This window comes from Lygodium microphyllum, chromosome 29, assembly GCF_053477565.2.
Source record: "Lygodium microphyllum isolate KBCC chromosome 29, Lygodium_microphyllum_v1.1.10, whole genome shotgun sequence".
Taxonomy (NCBI): domain Eukaryota; kingdom Viridiplantae; phylum Streptophyta; class Polypodiopsida; order Schizaeales; family Lygodiaceae; genus Lygodium; species Lygodium microphyllum.
Window position 1 is genome coordinate 1312014 of NC_141163.1, and position 25706 is coordinate 1337719.

A 25706-nucleotide genomic window follows, 5' to 3' on the forward strand; every position below is an offset into this window, starting at 1 on the left:
TAGAATGAACTCATGAAGACATAGAGTTGAAGATAGAATGTCACACAAGTGATTTAGGTTCCAAGATTGAGACTTGGACTCATAAACATAGCCTTTTGTGGTTGGACAATGACTCAAACTCTCAACTGAAAGGACAAAAGTACCATCATATTGCTTTACTCATCTTGCAAGTACAATGCTTTATAGTAGTTGGGTTGTTCCACTCTCCTCACTATGCATATGGGATTCATGACATTTCTTCCTAGAGCATACATCATTTGTCATTTCTCAATAGCCCCCCTCAAATGATGAGTTCCTACACTTTGTTGGCTTTTGCCTCCCTACATGATAACATGGCCCGGGAGACTAGCTCATAGGCAACCTAGTCAAGTTAAAGCTTGAAACTTTACATCTTTGGTAAGGTTTTTGTTTTACAATGCAAATGCGCTAAGGAAAAAAAAATCTACTATGAAAAAACATAAGATGCACTATGGGAAGGATAATTTCTTCAAAACAATATGTCAGAGTTGTTGTTGATGGCAGAAGCATCTTCTTCACTTTCATTCATGAACTAATTCTAGTGGTTACCATTCTACATCTGTTGTGCTCTTTTACATTGAAAACATTCACTCGCTATATGGCTAGTCTTACCACAATAATGACATGTCATCCAATCTTTGTTGTCGATGTTGAATCCTCGACCACTTCCTTTGGGTCCAACAGCTCCTTTGGTGTATAAGAGATTTTCTTTAGATGATGGGACACCATCTTTTGCATTCTTGTTCTTCTATTTATTCTCTTCATCAAGAAGAGAGTATTCAATATCTTTAAGTGGGAGACTTGGAACATTACTTAGGGTGGACACAAGATTCTCATATGGGTCCTTATTTACACTTACAAGCAGTACGGCTATTGCTTCATCTTCATCAATATTCTTCTTAAGAGTTGCAAGCTGGGTTTTTAGGCTCTTGAACTTGTTAATGTGTATGGTCATGGAGGCACTATCTTTTATATCCAGTTTATAAAACTACATGAATAATTTTACCTTTGAATTCTTTACTTGGGTACCAAAGATCCTGTCAAGTTCCTCCCAAGCAGTTCTAGCATCTTTGATGCTAGAGATATGATGTAGCACATCATCACTTAGTCCCCAAGAAATGATGCCTGGAGCCTATTTGTTCATCTTTTTCCACTCCTTTGTCTTGAACTGGTCTTTTTCAACAAACCCATCTTCATCATCTTCCTTCTTGCTATTTGCATCATCCTCAAATAGGTCCCACAAGTCCTTTCGTATAAGGTGGTACATGGTCTTATCCTTCCAGGCATGAAAGCCTTCTCCATTGAACTTGGCTATTTGCTCAAGTTCAGACATTTTAAAGGAGGTCTTACCATGAGTGTACTCGAGCAGTGTCTATCCTTTTACAATGAGAATAAAGCTTACAAGAGATTTAATTAGTTTGGGAATTGCACATTAAAATCTTCATGTTTGTCATTGCAAGAACTGAAGTAAAAACAACAAATGAATTGTTATCGGATGTGTCAAGAAACACAGGTGCCAAGACACACTAGGTTAGTATCAAGAGATGCTAGCTTGATATAAGACTTGATGTTGCCTGATTTCAGGTGGTCTTCTTGATCTTTAGGTGGACTACTTGAATTCAAGTGGATTGCTCCAGATCTTCTTCTTGAAGGTTTATACTTTTGGAGACTTTAGATCTGAAAGAAGGAAGCTTCAATTGACTAAAACTGCAGGAAAAATGAAATGAAGTGGAAAGGAACTTGAAGAGTACTTGGCTATGGTAGATTAGGGTTTCAGAATAGGGGTTTGATTTTTAGGTTGAGGCAGCTTGTACAGTGGATCATTTGAGAAACCCTTTTAGTGGCAGATAGCTTAGATATGGAGCTTCCAATGCCCTATGGTTGTGGACAGCATCACACTGTGCAGACTGAGAATCGATAATACGAACAAAATTCGACACAATTTGGACATTGACTTTGAATTTGAGTAATGTTGGGCTAGGTTGGTAAGCAATGTCAAGCTTTGAGGTGACAGACAAGAGCTCCAAGAGTAGGGAGAGAAGTCTCCTAAAGGAAGCTTGTCAAGTTCTTGCCTGGTTGAAGAGATCTAAGAGCTCAAATTAGGTCAACTGCAGTTTGGTTATGGCAGCCATGAAAACTGGAATGAAGGTAGAGGTGATAATGAGAGGTCATAAGCTAGCATTGGGCTAGACTAAAGTTAAGATAGCTTCAGAGAGCAGAGAGGAAAGCTAGATTAAGTTGGGCCATGCTCAGCTAAGCTCTAATACCATGTCAAAAGAATGGATCTAGAGCATGGCTATGGTGGCTTGAAGAGATAGAGCGAACTCATGAAGACATACAGTTGAAGATAGAATGTCACACAAGTGAATTAGGTTTCAAGATTGAGACTTGGACTCATAAACACAATCTTGTGTAGTTGGACAATAATTCAAACTCTCAACTGAAAGGACAAAAGTACCATCATATTGCTTTACTCATCTTGCAAGTACAATGCTTTATTATAGTTGGGTTGTTCCACTCTCCTCACTGTGCATATGGGATTCATGACATTTCTTCCTAGAGCATACATCATTTTTCATTTCTCAAAACATTGCCTGAATCACATGGGATACCTTTCGTATTGTTATGTGTGCCAACATACCTATTGATGGGTTACAATTGCAGGATGTAGAGGGTACACTCTTGACTAAAGAGGTTAAAAAAAAGAATGCCGATGTTTCTTGCACCTCTCATTCTTTGACAGTTAGAGGCAATAATGGTAAGAGTAGTAATGAAAGCTGTGCGAGAGACTCTCAACAGCCCTACTCTTAGTCACATGGATCGTCTCGTAGTAAGTCTCATGGCCGTGAGTCCTCATTAACTTATCATTACTATGGAAAACTAGGACATATTCAGTTGTAGTTCCATAAAATGCGTGAAGAGAAGTGCTAAGGAAAATAGCAAGGGTAATATACATGACAAAAATGATGATCGCAACATTGTTCCTAACAAGTCCAGTGTTAATATTGAAGAGATTAATGTTGTGCAGACTGATTCTGATAATGATTTCATGCTTGTAGCTTCTTCTCTTGATACTTCACAACTAATTGATGCTTTGTCAAGATATTCTCAATGTTGTCTGTCGATTAATGGGCTTCCTTCCATGTGAACCCTCACAAAGAGTGGTTTCACTCCTATTGCAGTATGATTGGATCTATCCGTTTAGGTAATAGCTTGGAATTGGAGATAGTTAGTATTGGTGAAGTCCAACTACAATTTGGTTTAGGTTGCATGTTTACTCTTCATCATGTGCATCATATACTAGCTCTAATGAAGAGCCTTATCTTTACTGACACTTTGGATGATGCAGGTTATATAGTTTCTTTTGGTGAGTCCTCATAGAAGATTACATGTGGGAATCTTGTCATTGCATGTGGTGCTAAGTCCAATACTTACCCATTTGCCTTGGGCACATGTCCTTGAAAGGAATGAAAATGCTTACCCATTTGCAATATCTTCCACCCCTTGACTATAAGTGCTTGAGTCTTGTGATCATTGTTTATATGGCAACCAAACTCGTAATGCGCATAAAAGGTCTAGTATGACATGCCTGATGTACAAGACCCATAGCCAATAGCCTTGAGGTGATGGTCTATTAGAGATAGATAAAATCCTATGCGATTAAAAACCCTCTATGGATTATGTTATGGTGAGAGATCTTGGTGATCCTCTTACTTATGATGAGGCCAAGTATGACTCCCTGAAAAAAAATCATACGTGGGATTTGGTTCCTTTGCCTGGTGGCAAGTGTGATTTGCCATACAAGTGGGTGTACAAGTTGAAAATTATCCTTGGATGCCCAAGCTAGGATATAAGGCCAAATTAATTGCTAAGGGCTTTAAACAAGAACATGGTGTGGACTTTGATGCAGTCTTTTCTCTTGTTGTGAAGATGACTATCATATGCTTGATACTGGCTTTGGTTGCTCAGCTTGACTTAGATATTTCTCAAATGGATATCAATATGGCTTTTTTTCATGGGTACTTGCATGATGAGATTTACATGGAGCAAAAGGGCTTTGTAGAACAACCTGGCAATGACCACCTAGTATATAGATTGAGGAAGAGCCTTTATGGCCTTAAGCAAGCACCCAAAAAATGGTACCACAGGTTTGATACATTTATGCATTCACATGGATATTTTCGCAATGATAAGGATCCCTATTTACACACAAAGAATGATCATGATGGTAGACTTATGATTTTGATCTTCTATGTGGATGATATGCTGATTGTGGTGAGAGCGCTCATGATGAGTTGGATGCCTTGAAAGGTCAGCTCAATAATATCTTTGAGATGAAGGACATGGGACATGCCTCACATATTCTTGGGATGCACATTATGTGTGATGCTCTAAGTGACTTCTCTACATATCACAGAAGGAGTATATCTAAAAGGTCTTTGAGTGGTTTTATCTATAGGATGTTAAGCCTATTGGATGTCCTTTACCTTCTCACATGTCGAGATTGAAAATGTGCCTAATACTGGCTCTCTAGGGCTCTAGTTGGGCCTCTAACTCAAAAAAAACAACCCCATGGCCTTGCAACCAAGAGCATCTAAGGGATAGACTACCCTAACTTCTAATCTAGATATTTATGTTTGTATAGTTCGTAGTCCAACGAATATCCCTTCCCAAACTCCATAGAGGGAGTCCCTACACATATTGGTGTTATACACCACGTAAAACAAACACAAGGAGCACCCCTCAACTAATTTCCGTGACCCCACTACGACTCTTCTACACCTCGGGGATTGGCCCCAAGAGCGCCACTCATACATCGAACACATATGACACATAATCCTCTCTTATAATTAATCGTTTTAGGATATATAATATATTCCTCACTACAAATTCCCAAGGAAACCGATCACTACTACTACAACTTAGGATACCTCACACACAACGTGGGTCAATATTTTTGAAGACAATTGCCATGCATTTAATATGATGCCATGTGTTGAATGCAATGCAAGCGTGAATGATCCATAGTGCACAACCATTTTATGTATTTAAATCAACATTGTGAAGGTGCAAAACCGTTTCTTTTTATGCAATCATTCTACACGTAATTGTTGCATTGCATAGGGTCGGTACCATGCATGCTCATACTACTGAACCCTTCAACTTGTAAAACACACATGCCCTATATACCATGTATCAGAGAAAAATCAAAATTCAGTGTATTATCATCACTTAATACCCCTCTTCTCCCTATCGCTTAAGGTTATGCATTCGATGGTAGATTTAGAGAATATTTTTATTTATTGATAAAAAGTGATAAATGCTCACTTTAACACAAAGATAGTGCCAATACTGAGAATTATTTTCATACCACATTTCATCCCATGAAAACACCATACACACACATAAACCCCGAAAATCTATGTTTTTCCTTAAAATCTCAATGTTGTGGTTTGTTTGTGTTTATGAAAAATTATTAGATGACTTTTTTTTTAATTTTCTTAACAATTCTGATAGATCACAGAATTGACAGCCAAGAACAACCATTTTCAACCATTTGCAACCAAGATCTACCATAAAACAATGAAATCTATCACTTACATAAAAACACACTTTATCTCATACTACGCATCTCATGATTGGATGGCTGATGATGCTTGCCAATAGCCATTGATGCTCCTCCAAACCTTGATCTATGCTCCTTCATGCTCCAGCATCATCCCACAATCCATATCTCTCATCTCAATGCATCCCCTTCTCTCATAGATTAAAGCATGAAAACACATCAAGAGGAGAGAGGAGAGAGAAAGACTAGAAACTGAGAATTTCATTCAATGCATCATATGATATGTGAAGACAAGTGATTTGAAGTGAAGAAAATGTGCATCCCATCCCTCTCTTACCATCCGTTGTGCTACCTCTGCCTGAATAGAAAGGTTTTTTTTTTAGAAATGAGGGGGCACCGAAAAAATGTGCTCCCCCTTCCCCCCCCAATTTGTTGTGATTTTTGGCTTTAAGCCTCTTAAACAAGTCATTAAGCTTAAACTTTAAAATAACCAGTTTGCAAACTAAGTGTCCGCACTGCAAATAAAGTATTTTCCAGCATTTTGGATGGGAAAACGAGCTCAAAATCGAGATCCAACTAGATAGGTGACTTCATGGCATCGAAATCTATGAAGTCGGTCTCCATCGCGCACTTTTTGGTTCTTGGATCACATAGCTACTTTAGAATGTCAAACCTTGCAGGGATTAAATGGGGGGTCAAATTACCTCCAATTGACGAATGGAGACTTGTGTTGGATTCCCGCATCGAAATCCACTTAGGAAAACTCGAGCTTCTTAATAACCATCCACCACCTTTCAAATTTCCATGAAAAATTGGTCGTTTATGTCTCCCGATCATTTTTGCACTTCAAAAACAGGTCCCAAAATCCAACTCTCATCGGCAACCATGGGACAAGGTAACTCAACCTATCAAATCCCACAAATTGATCTGTACCAAACAACAACCAAATAAAACATCAAGTTGATATAAGAAAGATACTCAACAAAACATATCACATCTATCATCCTACCCCTTGACAAAATCAAGGCATGAAACCCACGAGGGATAAGCCTAGAATAATCTAACAAAAGTCCAGAGTTAGTCGCTAACCAACTACTCCAACACAACCTAACTAAAAAGAACTATCAAAGAAGTCACTATGAGTGGTGGGCTAAACCACCTACCTACCCTAGGACAACTCGGCCACAAACCCCTACTAGGTGAGGACTCCTATAGCCTAGTCATCATGAATTTTCCTTTAACACATTTTTCTTTCAAGATTTCCGTACTCGAGCGTATAAAAAGAAGGGAGCTGAGCGTAGTGACCCAAAGAGAACAAGGCATTGGCCGCAAGTCTTGACTCGATACCCAAGAACCTAGCAAGCTCTCATGAGGTGACACTTAAATCCTTTTCTCTTCTGCTCACTTTTATTCTCTCTCCAACCTTCCTTATTTCTTTTCGTGAACTGAGATGCCACCCCTATAGGAAGACAAGGCATCGACCCTGTTACTCATCCCCACGAACCTACCAAGCCTTCGCAAGGCAATGAACAACTGCTCTTAGGATTTTTCTTTCTTGTTTTCTATTGTAGGGGTTAGAACCCCTTTTTACACACCTCTATATTTTTATATTTCAAATATATTCATGCTTGTCTCTTCTTTTTATTTTGGCAAGCTTCTCTAACTACCTCACACTAGTAAGGACTCCTAGAACAACGGCCTAGTAGGCTAATAGAAAATTGTCACTAGGACTACATTCTAAAAACAGATCTTTCAATGCCTAACAATGTCTTTATAGGAGGTAGACAACTACTCGAACCTCCCACAGATATAGCTAACCTAACCTTGGGACTTCATGCCTTGATTGCCAATCCCCAACAAAAGAACAATTCTCCCCAAGTAAATAAGCACATATAGCATAAAAGAAAAGTACTCATAAAGGAAGAACATCATCTCAACTTGGCCACAAGAAGCTTCTGTGCAATAAGAGACTCCCTCCAGGTTCTGCTAAATTGTCTAGCACATCACTAAAACAAAACCTATTAACTGCATTCGCACTAAACAGACACATGGCCCTCTTGGCCCAATGAGATGTGATATTTCACTACAGAATGGCTGACTCTCTTGGCCTAATGAGATATAACATTTCATTGCAAGTGAACTGGCCCTCTTGGCCTAATGAAATCGAACATTACAACCCAATAGAAACAGTCCTCTTGGCCTAACGACCATTTAGCATCGTATTGCTAAAACAAACCTTTGGTCTCGACATGACTCCATTGAAGCATAAGATTGACCAAGGATAAGGGCTCCTTAGGCCCTACACTAAGTGCATCAAATTATTGGCTAATCCCCTGCATAAATAGCAAGGGGTGTTCAATGAATATAATGATAAATGTCCTATGTGTCCATGACAAAATAGGAAGGTGCTCAATTACTACCTGACTCATAACCCAAACTAGCCATTGATGGCCAAAATAGGGCGTGTCAACAAGAAGACCCCGAGGTAGTCCTAGGTTAACGTTAGAAGGTAATTGTAAGATCTCCCCTCGACCACAATTGAAAAAGACATCTTCAACGAAAGCATAAATGGCCAGGGAATCCCCAAAGCAATTCCATTGCCGAGGAACTAGTTGACAAGTCACCATCTAAAAAATATGCAACATATCCAAGGTTGCACAATGGTACATTTGTAGGATGGGATCCCACACATTATAGGTACCATTCAATTGGTTGATCACTAGCTGCGAGTCACATTTTACCAATAATCGATGGATACCACTACATTGGGCTACATTAATCCCCATAATCAAGGCCTTGTATTATGCCGTATTATTAGTAAAAGAGTGTCTAGATATACTCCCATTTTCATAACAACCCTATGTCGGGGATCTTTAATGACCATGCCAACACTCGCATGTGTAGTGGGCCCTCTAGAAGCTCCGTCACAATACAAAGCATAGACCCAATCTTCATTGATGGGCACGCCATACTGATCAGCTCACTCGTACTTATGATCATCAAAGTCGAGGCAAGAGAGAGGATGTATGACATGTACAATCCCTCATTACTTGCTGAACTCGATAAGAGTGCTAGTCAGAATTCTATGACAATGGTGGCTGTACATCTTAATATCCCGTGTGAAATATCTATCTTGCCACTCAATAACCTGATAACCTTTATTCCACTAGATCACTCAACCTTGGTGGTAACGTTGCTCTAAGTATGGATGGTTAAGATAAGGAATGATTCTTCCCATCCGATTGACTTGGTAATACCAATTGCAAGTTAAAGATGAATCTTGAAGGACCTACACAGGCACCAAGCCCAACGTCAACCCTTACACATAGTAAGATTTCAAGTTATTAAAGTTTACCTTATTTTTAAACTCTACCCCTTGCAAGTCTGCTAAAAGGGCTATAGAGCCATTCTTCCCTATAATAGACAATTTTATATGGCCCGTCCCATTTGGGTTCTAGTTTACTAGGAAATAGCTCATGACAAGCATCATAGTACAACACCACAATTGACCCTTCACAAATTTATATTTATTTGCCCAAAGGTGGTGAAGCACTTTCATTCTCTTCTTCCTTGCCTCTTGATATAATAGAGCATGCAATCGCATCTCATCAAGATGTGCAAGATAAATAAATCTTTCCTGCAATGCTTCAGCCTCACCCAACGAATGATTGAGAGCAAATCACACAGTGGGAAACTCTATTTCAAATGGTAAGACACACCCTTTCCCATATGCTAGCTTAAATGTGGTGTGGCTTGTAGCTCTCTTAAATGTCCTATTGTAAGCCCAAACGGCCACATATAATTTTTTATCCCAATCTCTCTTACTTTCAGACACTATCTTGGATAAGATCCCTACAAGCTGTTTATTTGTACTCTCAACTTGACCATTTGCTTTTGGATTATATGGGGTGTTTTTATTGTGTTTAATCTTTAGAGCTTCTGTCAAGGCTTCTATAACCTTATTCAAAAGATGTGTCCCTCAATCACACACTATCTCCTTAGGTAGACCAAAACGGCAAATAATTTGCTCCATAATAAAACCGGTTGTCTCCTTAGCATTATCCTTCATTGTTTCTTGAGCTTCATACCACTTTGTAAAGTAGTATTTTTCTACAATAATATAACACCTTGGCACTGTCGATGAAGGGTGTATTAGTCCAACAATATTGATATCCCATTTTTTGAAGGGTAAGGTAACTAAAAATAGGATTCATTGGCCTCTTACGATTCTCCTTGGCGTCGTGTCTTTAACAGACATTGCAAGGCTTAATAGAAGTGAAACCATCTTGGAAAATTGATGGCCACCAATATCGAGCAAATAGAGCTTTCTAGGTTGTAAGCCATCTAGCAAAATGTTACCCACATGTTGAATCATGGCACTCCTCAAGAATAAATGGTACCTCATCAAGTATTATGCATCTATGATAAATCTCATCCACACCTTTTCGATATAAGACACCCGATATAATTGAAAATTATAGTGCTTGTTGCTTAATCTTTCTCTTCTCCGACTTTGATAGAGCTGTCCCAGCCTCGCTTGTAGATAGATAATGTGTTATAGATGCATACCAGGAAGGGATGCATGCTATATCAATTTTAAATAAATCTCTGATGTCACTTTCTTCAGCCAGAATTTCCTTTGGATCGTTGAAATCCACAAGACATTCCACAATGCCTTATAGCTTTTTTGGCTTACTCCGAATCTCATGATGAAACTCTTGCAAAGTGATTAACCACTTTGCTAAACGGTCAGGTGGTTGCATGTGGTTCATCAATAATCTAAGTCCCTCCGCCTTTGTAAAAAATATCACCTTCTCATAGAGAATATAGTGTCTAAATTTATTTGTTGCGAAAACCATTCCAAGGCACAATATCTCCATATAAGTATAATTAATTTCAGATATCTCCCATTTACGACTAGAAAAGGCCATTGGATGATACAATTTCTCTTTCCCAATTTGGACTAAATAGTAGCTAATACTCTGCATTGTTGCTGTGTTGAAAATATATAAAAGACCTCACCTCTTTTGGGTGCTTCTGGGATTGGCACTTTTGCTAGTTCCTACTTCAGATCCTCAAAAGATACCAGCAAGCTTTGCTCCAATTAGATAGACAGTTGAAAGATAAGAGATTCATCAATGACAATGTTCTTTCTGTCAATGCATTGATAAATCCTCGATAATATCCCACTAATGATAGAAAGTTGTGTACCTCTTTTGGAGTACGTGGTAGGCTCATAGCAACTATGACCTTTATCTTTTTCGAGTCAGCAGAGCTGAGCTAACCACATAACTCAATAACAATCCATAGGGCACCCCAAAGATGCACTTTTGTGGATTAAGAGCAATCCAAAACTATTTGCAACCCTCAAAAAATTTCCTCAAAATGATCAATTGTCTATCCCTTATGGTGGCTACCCCTAGGTCATCGATGAAAGCTTTCAACTCCTCCATGGAAATGTCACCAAAAGTCTTATCAGTTGCTCCTTGCCAAGAACCAAGCGCATTGCATAACCCAAAATGTTGAGATATTTGCAATCACACCTACATTGGCCTCTTTGTATGAGGCAGTTCTAAGCTTAAGACATGCAGGCAAACTGCATCCCATATGCAGAGAGAGGGAAGATTGCTACCCATCCAACAACTATAAAGCATTGTACTTGACTACCACTTTTAAAATGGAATGAATACAATGTCATCATGCTTTGTACTTTCAGTTAAGTGTCTTGTCTTTGTCTGTCCTACACAATATTGTGTTTATGAGTCCAAGCTACCATCTTGGAACCTAATTCACTTGTGTGACTTTTGTTACTACTTGTCTATGCCATCATGAGTTTGGTCGTCATCTTCCATCCACCATAGCTCCTTGCCATGCTCTAGATCCGGCATCTTTTCACATGGTTTCAGAGCTCAACTGAGCATGGCCCGGCTCTCCTTTCCCTCCTCTTAGCTCCTCTTCATCTCAATCCAGCTCAGTTTGAGTGCATGACCCCCATTCCTCACTTGAATCTCGTAGTCACCTTGTGATAGCCATAGCCAGACTGTACCTACCTCCATTAGAGCTCTCAGATCTCCCTCTACAAGCCATATCTCCACAAGGTTCCTTCTAGGCATATCTTCTTGGACTTCCTATGCTCCTCTCTGGCACTTCAATTAGTAACATTGCTACTCCCTGGCTTTAGCATTGTTGAAATTGATCGTGTTGTTCAAAATTGTGCCTTTGACTGGTCGTATAGTTTGTGTTGCTCGTAGAGGCCACCATTTGTCCTGCGATGATAGAGCTTTTTAAGCTCATATACAAGCTACCCTATCATGAAATATCTTCCCAAATTATGTACTCTGTGCCCTACTATGACTGAAAAACTAGTCGGACTGTTTCTGAAACCCTAACTTCATAGCCATCTTCAACTTCAAGCTTATCTATTATCTCATTTTCTCTCTCCTACCACTTAAGTCCAATCATTGACACCTTGATTCATTGATTTACTCAAATATACACATCAAGGAGGAGAAGTCCTTGGAGATCATTGGACATTGTTGGAAGGTTTGTGAAGATTGGAAAACCTCAAGCACCAACATCAAAACTCAAGCTCCTCTTATACTTCATCTTCTCACTATTTCTTCTCATTGGAGTTATCAGTAGTAATTTTCATCACTAAGTTACATTCCTTGGAGGTTTCTGAAGATCTAGAAGATTTCAAGGAAGATTAGAATGCATTTGCAAGCCGGCACACAAGAAACATAACCATCAAGATAGTGCTTGTTAGCACTAAGCATAGTGTGTTTTTCACACAACTTCTTGTGTCACACATTAGGTTTCAAATTTTTTTTTCACACTACCTTCTTGTGTCACACATTAGGTTTCAAATTTTTTTTTCTGGTAAAAAAGTCAAGGATTTGAAGTTGAGTTTCAATGCCAAACATGAATATTTTTTAGTAGGTTCTTCTCATGAAGAGTAACATGTATCTTATGGTCCATTTACACTATATAGAATATGTTACGCTACCTACAGGAAGACATGGAGCTGCCTATATCCAAATGCCATCAATGTATCCATTTGAAGACCTTGAAGACATGAAAGTGCAAAAGGTTGAAGTCATTTTCATTGCCTCAAAGATGATACCTTTGCTTGAGGGGGACATGGACATGAAGGCTAATGCAACTAATGCAAGCAAAGTCAATAAAGAAGATGACCAAGAGAATCTAGAGGACCAAAAGATCAAAGAGAATAAGAAGAAGCATAAAAATCATGAAGACTCCGAAGCAGCAAGAAAATTGAAGAATAAGTACAAGATCAAAAAGAGCAAGTTGGACTACACCGACAAGAAGACCTACAATGAATTGAAGATCTATGTCAAAACAAATGCTAAAAATTGCAAGGGCCTGCCGATCCTTGACCCAATTTGTACGAGAATTTTTTAGGCTTGTATTGCCTAGCCCTAATGCTTTTAACATAAGCTTGTAAACTTCTCATGTAGCCTTGTACTACAATCTTTGTGAGGCCCCTATTACAACACCCCTGTTACAACCTCTGGATGACCATCATGTTTGTGGTATCCACACTTAGCCTTTTCTACGATAGCCTCTAGTATTTTGCCATGTTTTTTGTGTGCCCACACTTTGTAGGTATTGCTTTCACTAAAGCCTCTACATAATTTGTACTTTCTGGTTGTGATTGAGGAGGAGTGTTGAGATATTTGTAATCACACCTACTTTGGCCTCTTCGTATGAGGCAGTTCTCAGCTTAGGACATGCATGTAGACTGAATCCCATATGCACAAAGAGGGAAGATTTCTACCCATCCAGCAACTATAAAACATTGTACTTGACTACCACTTTTAAAATGGAATGAATACAACGTCATGACGCTTTGTACTTTCAGTTAAGTGTCTTGTCTTTGTTAGTCCTACACAAGATTGTGTTTATGAGTTCAAATTGCTATCTTGAAACCTAATTCACTTGTGTAACAATTTGTCTGTACTTGTCTATGTGATCATGAATTTGGTCTTCATCTTCCATCTGCCATAGCTCCTTGCCATGCTCTAGATCCCACATCTTTTCACGCAAAAGCCATCACATGATATGCAAAGGTATCGAAGACAGTGATAAACATCATTTTTAGCTTATCTTCCTTTGCAATAGCCATTAGGTGCCTCTTTCTTGGCTTTTGCCTTCTTCTTTAGAAATACTTTATTGGGGTATGTTAACCCCAATACGAAGAAAGCAAAAGAAAGTGAGAAAGATGCAGGGCAAAGGCGGAAAAAAGATAGCCCGACTGAAGAAATAATAGGAAAGAAGACCAAAAGCGCAAGGGCAACCTTAAAAGTCCAAGGCAAATGCAAAAGGGGAAAAAGGCGCATTTTAAAATAAAAAGGCGCACCCTGAAATCTTGTAAAAGAGCGCAGGGCTCTCACCCGTGCAATTTGTAAATGTAGACAGGCGGTGGAAAGGAAGCTAGGAAGATAGAAGGACAATGAGAAAAGGGGCCTAGGTCAATGGCCGGCCATGTAAAAAAGGGGGATGACCGCCCATGGAAATTAGGGCATGTATATAAAGTTGAAAAGTGAATGAGAAGCTCATTCTTTGGTGTGTGGCAAAAGGAGTCTTCTTCTTCCTCTCTTCTTCTCTCCTTCTTGCTTGTGTGTGCTCTTGAGAGAGGGAGTGTGAGAGTGTGAGGGAGTGAGTGTATGCGAGAGTGAGGGATCAAGAGGGTGAAGCTCTTCATCATCTCCTCTCCTCTTCTTCTCTTCTCTTCCCTTCTCTTCTCTTGCGCGCGCGGCTATGGAGGATGGAGCTTGGAGATGGAGGAGGCTTGAGGATGCTTAAGCTAGCATCTAGGATCGTGGAGCTACCGAAGTGCAAGAGAGAGGAGGGTACTCGACCGAGCATCAAGGTAAGCTCAGTACACTCGTAGGATCGACGGCGCGTTGACTAGGTGAGAGATAGCCATTAGAGCTCGCTTGAAACGCTTGAAAGAATAAGCTGTCCGAGGGTCTTGGCGGTTGAGCAAAAGCTCCCACATTTTGGTTTCGTTACTGGGACAACGGATTCAAGCTTGAGCACTTGCGCGCCTCATATCGAGCATTGAAGTAGGGTATTTATCCCCGAAACGGAGCTTGAGATAGGTAGGAAGTTGGGTGTTTTCGATCTTCAGAACATGCAAGTATTTTGGGATGTTCTGGTTGTTTGATGATTGGAAAACATGGAGAAATTAGTTCAGTGTTTTTCTTTCGATTTATGTTGTGTTTAGGGTAGATTAATAGTAGGAAATCACACACGAGAGGCAGAGGGTTGCTGCTGCGAAACAGGGAGAAAATCGGGGAAAACAGAGGGAAAATGGAGGAAATGCAAATGTAACTGCATAGGAAACGCAAGGAGAGTGATCTGTAGTGTTCAAGGAAGAACCAGCAGGGTATAAATTCTGGAAGGGCAAGAGAACCCCCATTTGCAACCAACGAAGAGTGAGAGAGAGAGAGAGAGAGAGAGAGAGAGCTTGGCGACCGTCCGATCGACCAGGGCACGGAGTGACATTGCATTTGGCGATTCCCAGGTACACCGATCTCTCCCTCACCACTCCAACTCCATCGCTGGTGAATTTCGTGGTCAATAGTAATAGATATCTGGAGATATTTGGCAAATCCGTTCTCGCAAGTTCGTCGGGCCGGCGGACTCGAACGTCCGGCCCAGCGTCCGATTCCTAGAATCGGACACTTGGACAACCGTCCAATCAGACCACCCCGTCCGATTCGGACACTCGAACAACCGTCCGATCGAACGCTCGGAGACTCAGACGCTCGGACTCGGACCCACCCTGTCCGATCGAACGAATTAAGACACGTCAACAATCGGACCACCTGCTGGGAATCGAACCCGCCCATAATCGGACCACTAGGATCGGACACTCGGAACAGCCCGTTCGATTTTAGAAATCGGACCACCCTGTCCGATCGGACCATTCGTATGAATCGGACCAGCCCAAAATCGAACCACCTTTGTCCGATTTATTGAACACTTGCCCGTCCGATTTTTGAGAATCGGACACTCAGACTCTGAAACTGCCACTCAGCCTTGATACACCTGGTCCGATTCCCAGAATCGAACCACTGGTAAATCGGACCACTAGTAAATCGGACCACTGGTAAATCGGACGTCCGATTCCCAGAGTCGAACAAAAAAAAAAGGAAAAACATCAAAATTTGACCCACCCAGGGACACACTGGGGCATTCCCCAGCAACCTACACCCTCGTGAACAACGAGAAGTAGCACAAGACCCTAGAACCCATTAGAACGGCCAGGACTGGAGTAACAAAGCCTATCAGGCCCGAAACGAGTGAGAGTGAGTAAGACGCCGGGAAATTGCTTGCAGCACTCATGTTGAATTTTCGCACTTGAAGTACACTTAGGAAAGCTGAAAGCCTGATTGAGCACAAGTGCACGAGGAACAACACACTCACGAGTGACCATAAGTTGAGCACTGTGTTCAAAAATTAAAGGAACTCACTCAGTTGAATCGCTCAAAAAACCCACCAATAGGAGAAGACCCAAGACATAGACAAACGCGTGAAGCACAGGATAGAACCAAGCGAGGAGCGTCAACGACAAGGATCTGTCTCACGACTAGTTAACATGATCGAGAGCGCAGCGAGGCGCAAGAATTCAACCATGACAGAGGAAATCTCAGACCATCGGTCTACCGAGGAGCTCGATGTGAGTATATTTCCAGACGCTATACAGCAGATGGTGAGCAGCTACGATGCACACGCCTGGTAGGAGCACCGTGGCAGGACAGCAGATGCAATCATTGAAGACCTAGAGGAGGAGAGAAGGCTAGCCCGTAGGGCATTGCAAGACATAGCTGAGTATAATAGGGATCAACAAGCTAGGAACCTAAGGCAAAGCATGGAGCTGCGTGAGGTGCAGCGAGTGCTGAACTTGGATGGACGGAACCGAACAGACCATGAGAGGGCACTAGAGGGAGACCTGAGGCTGAGTGAGCTCCTCATGAAACAGCTGCTTGATAACACCGCAGTAGAGCAGAGTGCCACTGGACTAGCGACGTCTCTACTTGTAGGATTAGGGGCAAGCCAAGGCTCAAAGAGCCAGGTCAAAATACCGCTTGTTGCCAAGCAACTCGACAAGTACCAACCGCATGACGATCCGTACAGCTTCGTTGAGCAGTTGAGCAAGTCTGCGAAGCCAACGGCCTCAATGACCAGGCTAAACGCTCGCAAGCCTTCGGGCTTTGCTTAAGCGATAAGGGTAGGACGTGGTATACAAGCCTGGATGCCGTGGAACGAGCCAACTTCAATAATCTCAAGGATCTCTTCGTCAAGAGGTTCGCCGAGCCCGGGTACTCCGACAACCTACTAGTACGCCTAATGAATGTCAAACAAAAAGAGCAGGAGGACATCCGCGACTATGTGACCCACGTGAGAAGTCTCTTTAAGAGAATTCCCTTGGGCGAGTGACCAACTGACAGAGCAGTTTCAATAGTATTCATCAGCGGAATTAGAGATGAGGAGTTATATAAGGCATTAGCAGCAATTCAAGCTTGCAGTGAGACGTGGTGGCTAGAGTCTTTGAGGAAGCCATTAGAGTCGATGACCAGCTGAAAGAGCGAAGCTCTAGAGGCTCAACTTTGGAAGAGACTAACCCGTGAAGCGTAGATCGAACATCAACCTCTAGTGAGCGGTCAAACCCATCATCCCAAGATAAGGGGAAGACCACCGAGCCTTGGCTGAGGTCAGGATGGAATTAGCCAAAATACAAGACATGTTGAGATGACCAACGCACCTACACATCCAGTGCGTGTACTATGGCGGAAACCACCTGCCAGCAGAGTGTCAAGATCCTAGGTCAAGACCTTGCTCTAACTGCGGTAGGTTCGGCCATGATGCCCCACACTACAGACTACCATGAAGACTACCATATGTGCAACCCTATGGCCAGCCTTATTCGGCTAACAGGCCGCAGCCATTCTTCAGACGGGGAGCCTTGCTAGCCCTACCTGCACCTAACGATATGAAACCAGTTGTCCCTAGGCTGGACATAAATCCTATCGGCATTCCTAGACCGCCTGGTCCATATGTGACCCACCCACCGAGCGACGCTCCCATACACTACGTGGAGGAGCCCAATGACGAAGAGACCTACATATACCCTTACGTCTCGCATGACGATGAGGGCAACGCGGTTCTCATGGATTATAGACCCGTGCCAGTGATGGCGTTAGGACGAGGACGAGGGTCAAGATTGTGGGAGAGAAATAAGGAGTCTCATTTGTAGCTTTCTTGCTTGCACAATGGGGAAATACACACAGAGGTGGAGGCTGAAAACAGTTTTTCCTCTTCTTAGTTGTGTAAGCCAAAAAGAACTCTAGTACAAAGAAATAGAAGAACCCTAAATATGGGTCTCAAACCAAACTCAACTAACTAAGGTGGCATACTAACTGAGCCACGAACTAGAGTAGATAAGGATAGCTATCATGTAGCTATTATTCATGGGCGGTGTACCAACCGCATCTGCAACTAACACGTTGGTGACATAAATGCACAACGGTCACCCTGGCATATCACAAGTGGAGCTCGATATCTCAACACTCCCCCTCGAGCTCAATTGTTGAGTGTTGAAATGACTTGTTTTTTGGCTGATTTTTGTTGTTTTTGAGAGCTGAATGGTTGATTTTATGAGATGATTGATTGGTTTGGAAGTGGTTTGAGAATGTTTTAGATGGTAATGATGGTGTTTTGGAAGTTCATGATGTTTGTTGGTGGTTCTGTGATGTTCTGATAGGTTCTGAATGGTTCTGTATACCTTCTGTTTTGCTCTGTTTTGGTCTGTTTTGTTCTGATTGTCTTCTGTAAAGAGGGATGGAGTATTGATTGATGAAGAATGGGATATTGTGAAAGTTTATTGAATGGTTTGTAAGAGTTTGGAATGATTTGAGAATGAGTTATGAGGTTTTGATGACCTTCTGTAGGTCTTCTGTAGAGCTTCTGCTTCTGTTCTGTTCTGTACTGTAGCTGTTCTGGTACTGTTCTGTAGACTGTTCTGTATGCTTCTGTATGTGTTCTGTGGAATGTGTGTGTGACTTTGGGAAAGTTTTCTAGCCTTGGAAAGAGGTGAATACAAGTGCAAAAGAGCTGAAAGAAGTGGAAGAAGTAGCTGCCAAAGACTCAAGTGAAGACTGGAGTGAAGTGACAGTAGTGAGCTATGAAAGGACACTGTGTGGCTCTGGTGACTCTTCATATCAAACATACCTCTTGGGAGGGGTATCCACGACCTAAGAAGGATTATTGAGAGTGATTTTGAGAGATTGTAGTGAGGATATGATGTATTATTGATGGAGAGAGAGAGAGAGAGAGTCAGAGATAGCCAATTTTACTCAAACAGAGTGATTGTATATGAGAGATTGAGAGAGAAGACTATGAAGATATTGAAGATGAATACTATGTGATGTATTTCCATTCAAAGATGGTGTATTCCTTTGCTTTCTTTGTTCTATTGGTGGATTTTGTGAAGATGTTGAAGAATATGGTCGATTCTATCAAATCCGTGGGAGGTCTACATGATGCTGCATGAAGATTTGTTGTGCCTGGTGTTCTTTTCTTCATTGTGATCATATGAAACATGATAAACAAGTTTGTTGATGTTACAAGATAGATTTTCTTGCAAGAGAATTCCCTTTTCTTTGGTGTTCCTCTTGGGGCTCCATGTTTTTGGTGCGCAGCCGGGGAAACTTGCCATCAACAAGCACCAGAAGAGGCTGAAAATGAAGGAAATGGCATTGCCAAGAAGAGAAGAATTCAATGGATGTTTGTAAAGTTTCTTCTTCTACTGAAGAGTTGGAATTCCTCATAATCAAAGCCACTTTCCACAAGAAGTTCATCCCACAATGGTGGAAACACATCACCATTATGATGCATGCTCTATGTGGTGGACAGTTTCCTCTTCTTGTTGAAGCAGCAGAAACTTGTATCTTGGTGGCAAACTGTTTGGGAACAAACTGAAGAGCAGAAATAGAGAGAATGACCATCCATGGAAGATTTGGCATTCATTGAAAAGTTTCCAAACAACATCAAGTGGGAGATTGTGAAGAAGCTTCAGGAGTCTTGGTCTGTAGAGGTTCACAAAGACAAGAAGGAAAAGAGTTGGAATTTGTTCGTGGACGCTCAACAACAAGATACATGGGATGCTTGGTGTACTGATAATCTTCTGTTTGTTCAATTAGCAACCCACTGGAAGCTGGTAGACAGAGTGTTTTTCACAACATACACTGTTGAAACCATCAGAAGCTGGCATTACTATGATGATGGCACCACCACAATGCTCAGATGTATGACACCTTCAGAACCGAATATCTTCCCCTATGCAGTGGCATGAAAGCAGAATTCAGGGACGTTGAAAAGAAAGAAGTAGAAGAAATGTTGGAAAGAGAGTCCTCCAGAGACTGAACCCTTCTGTTAACCCTCTGTGGAGCACTAACAATATAGTGGAGCCACACCCCTAATGAATGACGCAATAAAAAGGCAAGCGTTAGAACGAGTTCAGAGGTACGTGAGAAGAGAGAAAGCAAAAATCAAGGCTGAGAACGAGCTAGCAACAGAAGCCGCCTTTGACGCCCTTGCGAAACTCTTTACAGAAGTCCCAATGGCACATCAAGTCCTTCCTCCTGCTGGAGGTGCACTTCCAAGCCAGATCCGTCCTAGAAATATTGATGACAGGCCAGCGAATGTAGTTCCATTGCTAGTTTTTAAGGGAGAGTACAATGAAGACCCCGATCTTCATGTAGCAGAGTTTATGGTAGCATGTGTGGCTAACAATGCCAGAACCCCTGAGCATTGGTTAGCAATATTCCCCGCCACTTTCAAGGGCGCCGCGTTTCAGTGGTATGAGAGACAAGCAGCAGGAACTTTTGGCACATGGGACGACCTGAAGTTGGCCTTCCTCACTAAATTCAGGCGTGAAGGTTTTGAAGAGCGGATGAGAGAGGAATTTATGAACCTAAGTCAGTCTTCTGGAGAAAGAGTGGAAGCTTATGTCTCACGAATGGAATCCATCCTGAAGAGATGGACTAACCATAATTTAGATGATGGCATTCAGAAGGGGGTGTTTCTCAGAGGATTACAACCAGAAGTCCGTAAGTTTATGGAGCTGCAAAGACCAGCCACACTGCAAGCTGCAACAGAAGGAGCAAGACTGTACGATGAAGTGGAAGCTCGATTAGCGATGAATACAGGAAGAGGAGTCCTACCTCCTCTGATGCCAAGAATGATGTATCCACCAAATGTAATTTCAGGGACTATTCCCTATCCCTACCAACAGATGCCCCCGGTATCATAGTACAGTGCACCAAATCCACAGTGGCCACAATCCATGCCTCAAATGATGGTTCAACCACAACAACAATGGTCCCAACCAATTTCCTCAATGCCAAATCAGCAGCAACAGTGGAATCCTACCAACTGGAGCCAACAGTCAACAGTTCAAACAGGAGCTCTGAATCAAAACCAGAACAGAGACCCCTTTGTACCAGTCCAACCCGTTTATGCAGTGATTACAGAGACTCCTCAAAACCCTCCTGTCAGTGCCTTAGGAGGAGAAAGCTTGAAGGATTATTTATCCAACTCAGTTGCAAACATCAAAAAGGAGTTGATGGATGTGATTACAGAACAACTACAGACGTTGAAAGTGAATACCGCTAGCATATCCAACGTTGTAGGAGCAGGAAGAGATGTGATGCGGTCAAATACTTGGTGTGGTAAGTGTCATCAAGCAGGCCATTTAGCCACTGAATGTACACGAAAACCAACCATCCCTGGAGCCTTCTGTTCCTACTGTTTGCGGAAGAACCATACAGAGGACATTTGCTCTCTGAAGGAGATGCATGATAGGAGAAGAAAGGAAGAAGACGCAAGATTTAACTTGCTGGAATCTAAAATGACAACACAAGATATTGGACCCAAGCCTAGAGAGTTTGGTCCTAATTTCGGACCCAGAAGATTTCCCTCCCAAAGTTACAGAGGAAGACAGTCTGGCGGTGGTCAGAGATCAGAAGTGGAGTGTTACAGATGCGGAGAAAAGGGACACATCTCACCAAATTGTCCAAATCCTCGAAGGTCAGTGGATTACAAGCCCTTATGTAGTCGATGCAAAGGAGAAGGCCACACTGCAAAAGACTGTCCAAGCCCAGCCCCAGTGAAAAACAGTGCTACTGATAGTCCAGCCAAGGCCCAAGAGCCTACCTCCAATTTGGTGGAATTGGAAGTGGCTGCCATCACGCGTGCAAAGCAGAAGGAACCACCTATCCAGAAAGAAAATAACCCTTCTGCTAGAACAGTGAAGTTCAATCTTCCACCAGAAGAACAGAACAGAACAGAGCCTAACAGTGCCGTACAGAACCCTACAGTGCCACAGAGAGTTACAGAGACAGTTACAGAGACAGGACCAGAGGTCCAGGAGACAGAAGAGGGGGAAGTGCCACAATTGGCAGAAGAAGTTCCTGTAATGCCTCTGTTGGAAGAAAGAGGGAAAATGAAAATGGGTATTGCCCCATTCCCTAACCGGTTAGAGAAGCCAGTAGATCCTATTAAGGAATACGATCTGGTTAGAGATCTAGATACCTTTAGACCAAACCTCACATTCCGACAATTATTGATGTTGTCTCCCAGTTGCCGAAAAAGGTTCAAAAGTATACTGACAAAAAGACGTGGTTTAAGGATTGCTCCCTCAATAGCAACAAAGTCCAACAAGGCTCCAGAGCCTGTAAAAGAAGTGGATGTGGCTAATGCTTTCCTAGATCCGGGTACTCTAGAGACTGGCGTGTGGATAGAAGGCTGCTTCATTTCAAATGCACTGATTGATGGTGGTTCATCAGTAAACATTATAACGGATGTTACAATGAAGGATCTAGGCTTACAAGGTGTGCAACCCACCCAATGGCTCATCAGACTGGCGGATCAGAGTAGACTACAGTGGCTGGAAAAGATTATTGGCTAACCTATTTGGTGGTGAAGCCAAACTCTTATGGTACATCCTATCCTCTGTTACTGGGCAGAGCATGGCTTTTTGAAGCCAGAGCAAGGACGGATTGGTTCAAAGGAACCTTGACCTTGGGCAGAGGACCCAATAAAGTGGTGCTGAAACTGTATGGTTCTCAAAAAGGACATGGATCCACCTCCTTGGAATTATCTTCTGACTCCCCTAATGAGGCTACAGATGGAACGTCAGCAGACGAAGATGCTGTCAAACAGATCCTTCCCAAGAAAACAGTGGCACATTCCTTAACATTGGATACTGTAAGCCGACTTCCAAAAGATGCAAAGCCATTATCAATGGGTGAATACTTCCTGCCTGAACCAGGTATGACTTCTGAAATCACTTCTGACAGTGAGATAGAAGCATGGATGTACTGCTCTCCCTGTTACATGGCCACAGCAGAAGCAGAAGCAGAAGCAGAGACAGAGGCAGAAGAGGAAACAGAGAATCTATTCTTCTGTTACAGAGCTCCTACAGAGACAGAAGCAGAGACAAAGACAGAAGCAGAAACAGAAGCAGAAGTAGAGACAGAGACAGAAGAGGATGGATATGATATGGACGAAGAAGATTATGAAAGTGAAACGGAAGAGTCTATCCCACCTGAAGAGGATACATTTGAGGAAGAAGTTCCAGAAGCATCAGAAGCCGATGAGCTCATGCTATGGGACAGAATGGTGATGGTACCATTTGGTCTGGTAAATGGATCTTCTCATATCCAAAACCTTTATAAGAAATGGATTAAGAAGAACAAGCCATCTTTCAGCAGTGGCTCATGGCGTCCTAACCCATTTTTGCCAAAGAAAGATGATGATGATGCACCGTGCCAACAAGCACCAGTTCGACAAACCCAACAGAAATTAGAGGGTCCCTGTTATGTGACGTTCCTGGATGTGTCATCTTCAGAAGATGAGTCTTCAATCCAAGACGTAATTAATCTTGAAACCAAACCCGAAACAGCTCTAATCCCATTCCAACGTCTTAAGGAGCAACCTAAGTCTCCACCAAAAGAAGAAGTTTGTTCTAGTGGGACATCAGAAGAGGACATCACTCCCTTGAAGGAGTCGGATCTGTATCCAGAAGCGGTCCGCGGGACCTTCATCCGTGAAGTAGAAGGTGAATGGCAGTTAACCTTTGTGGATGCAGAAGGCACTGAACGCCACTTGAAGGTGGGTAGAAGTCTCCCAGAAGAGGAGTTGTCAACCTTGTACAACTTGTTGAAAGAAAATTTGGACGTATTTGCATGGTCTTACAAAGACCTAAAGGGGATTGATCCCCACAATATGTCAACATCATATTGACTTGGAGCCTGATGCCAAGCCAGTACGGCAACGACAGAGGCGAATGAACCCGAATTATTCTACATTGGTGAAAGTGGAGCTGCTGAAGCTTCTAGAAGCCGAGTTCATTTATCCAGTGGCAAATAGTGAATGGGTTTCACCCATCGTGGTTGTACCCAAGAAGAATGGCAAATTGCGAATATGTGTGGATTTCCGAAAGCTCAATTCTAAAACAAAGAAGGATCACTTTCCTATCCCTTTCACAGACCAACTGTTGGACACAGTGGCAGGACATGAGCTTTATTCTCTTCTGGATGGATTCAGTGGATATAACCAAGTCCAAATCGCGGAAGAAGACCAATCCAAAACAACCTTCACCACAGAATGGGGGACCTACGCTTACCGAGTGATGTCGTTTGGGCTCTGCAATGCCCCTGCTACTTTCCAACGAGTCATGATGGCCGCATTTCAAAATCATCTGCACGACTTTATTGAGGTATATTTGGATGACTTCTGTGTCTATAGTTTGATCCGTGAACACTGGGAACACCTGGAACAATGCTTTGACCGATGCCGGGAGTATGGGATTTCCCTCAACCCCGACAAATGCATCTTTGGGGTTTCTTCTGGAGTTCTATTGGGCCACATTGTCTCTGCACAAGGGATATCAACAGACCCTGCAAAGATTGAAAAGATTGCAGCTCTGGCAGTACCCACCAACCTCAAACAGTTGAGGGGATTCCTAGGCCATGTGGGTTACTACAGAAGGTTCATAGCCCATTTTGCGACAAAGGCAACTTCCTTGCACAAGCTCCTGAGGAAAGATGCAGAGTTTACTTGGATGGAAGAATGTGACAAAGCCTTCCACACTTTGAAGCAGTGTCTGATTGAGGCACCCATTCTGCAACCTCCTGATTGGACGAAAGAGTTCCATGTACACACTGATGCATCAATTGAAGGCTTAGGTGCTATCCTCTGCCAAAAGGGCTCCTCCAAGTTGGATCAACCGATCTATTACGCAAGCCGAAAAGTCACTGATAGGAAACGGAACTATACAGTGACAGAGCTGGAGTGCTTGGCAATGGTGTTTGCCTTGGAAAAGTTTTGCCATTACCTCCTATCCACCCACTTTAAATTTTATGTGGATCACGAGGCCCTGTCCTTCTTGATGAACAAAGCAGATGTGAAAGGACGAATGATGAGATGGCTCCTTTTATTCCAGGAGTTCGACTTTGAGGTGATTACTAAGCCTGGCCGTTCCCATGTTCTGGCTGATCATCTGTCGCGTATCCCACAAACTGTAGATGAGGAACAAGATGATCCAGACCTCCCTGATGCTTCCCTATTCTTGGTAGAAATTGTAACTCCCTGGTATGCAGACATTGCCAATCTACTGGCAACCCAAGAGTATCCTCCTAGTATTTCTAGTCGGGAGAGGAAGAAGCTTATGCTAGAATCAGCCCCCTACACCCTGTTAGGGGGTGCATTGTACAAGAAAGGCAAAGATAAAGTGCTCAGAAGATGTGTTGCAGGAAATGGAATTGGGATTGTTCTGAAGGCTTACCATGATGAGCCATGTGGAGGTCACTTTGCAGGAGAAGCTACAGCCAGGAAGGCTCTGCTGGCAGGTTATTGGTGGCCTACCATTCACAAGGATGCCTATGATTACTGTAAAAGATGTGATGCTTGTCAGAGAATGGGGAAACCCACGAAGACAAGTGCCATGCCATTGCAACCTATCCTTCCTTTGAAGCCGTTTGAGAAGTGGGGCATCGACTTCGTAGGTCCGATCGATCCTTCTACCAGA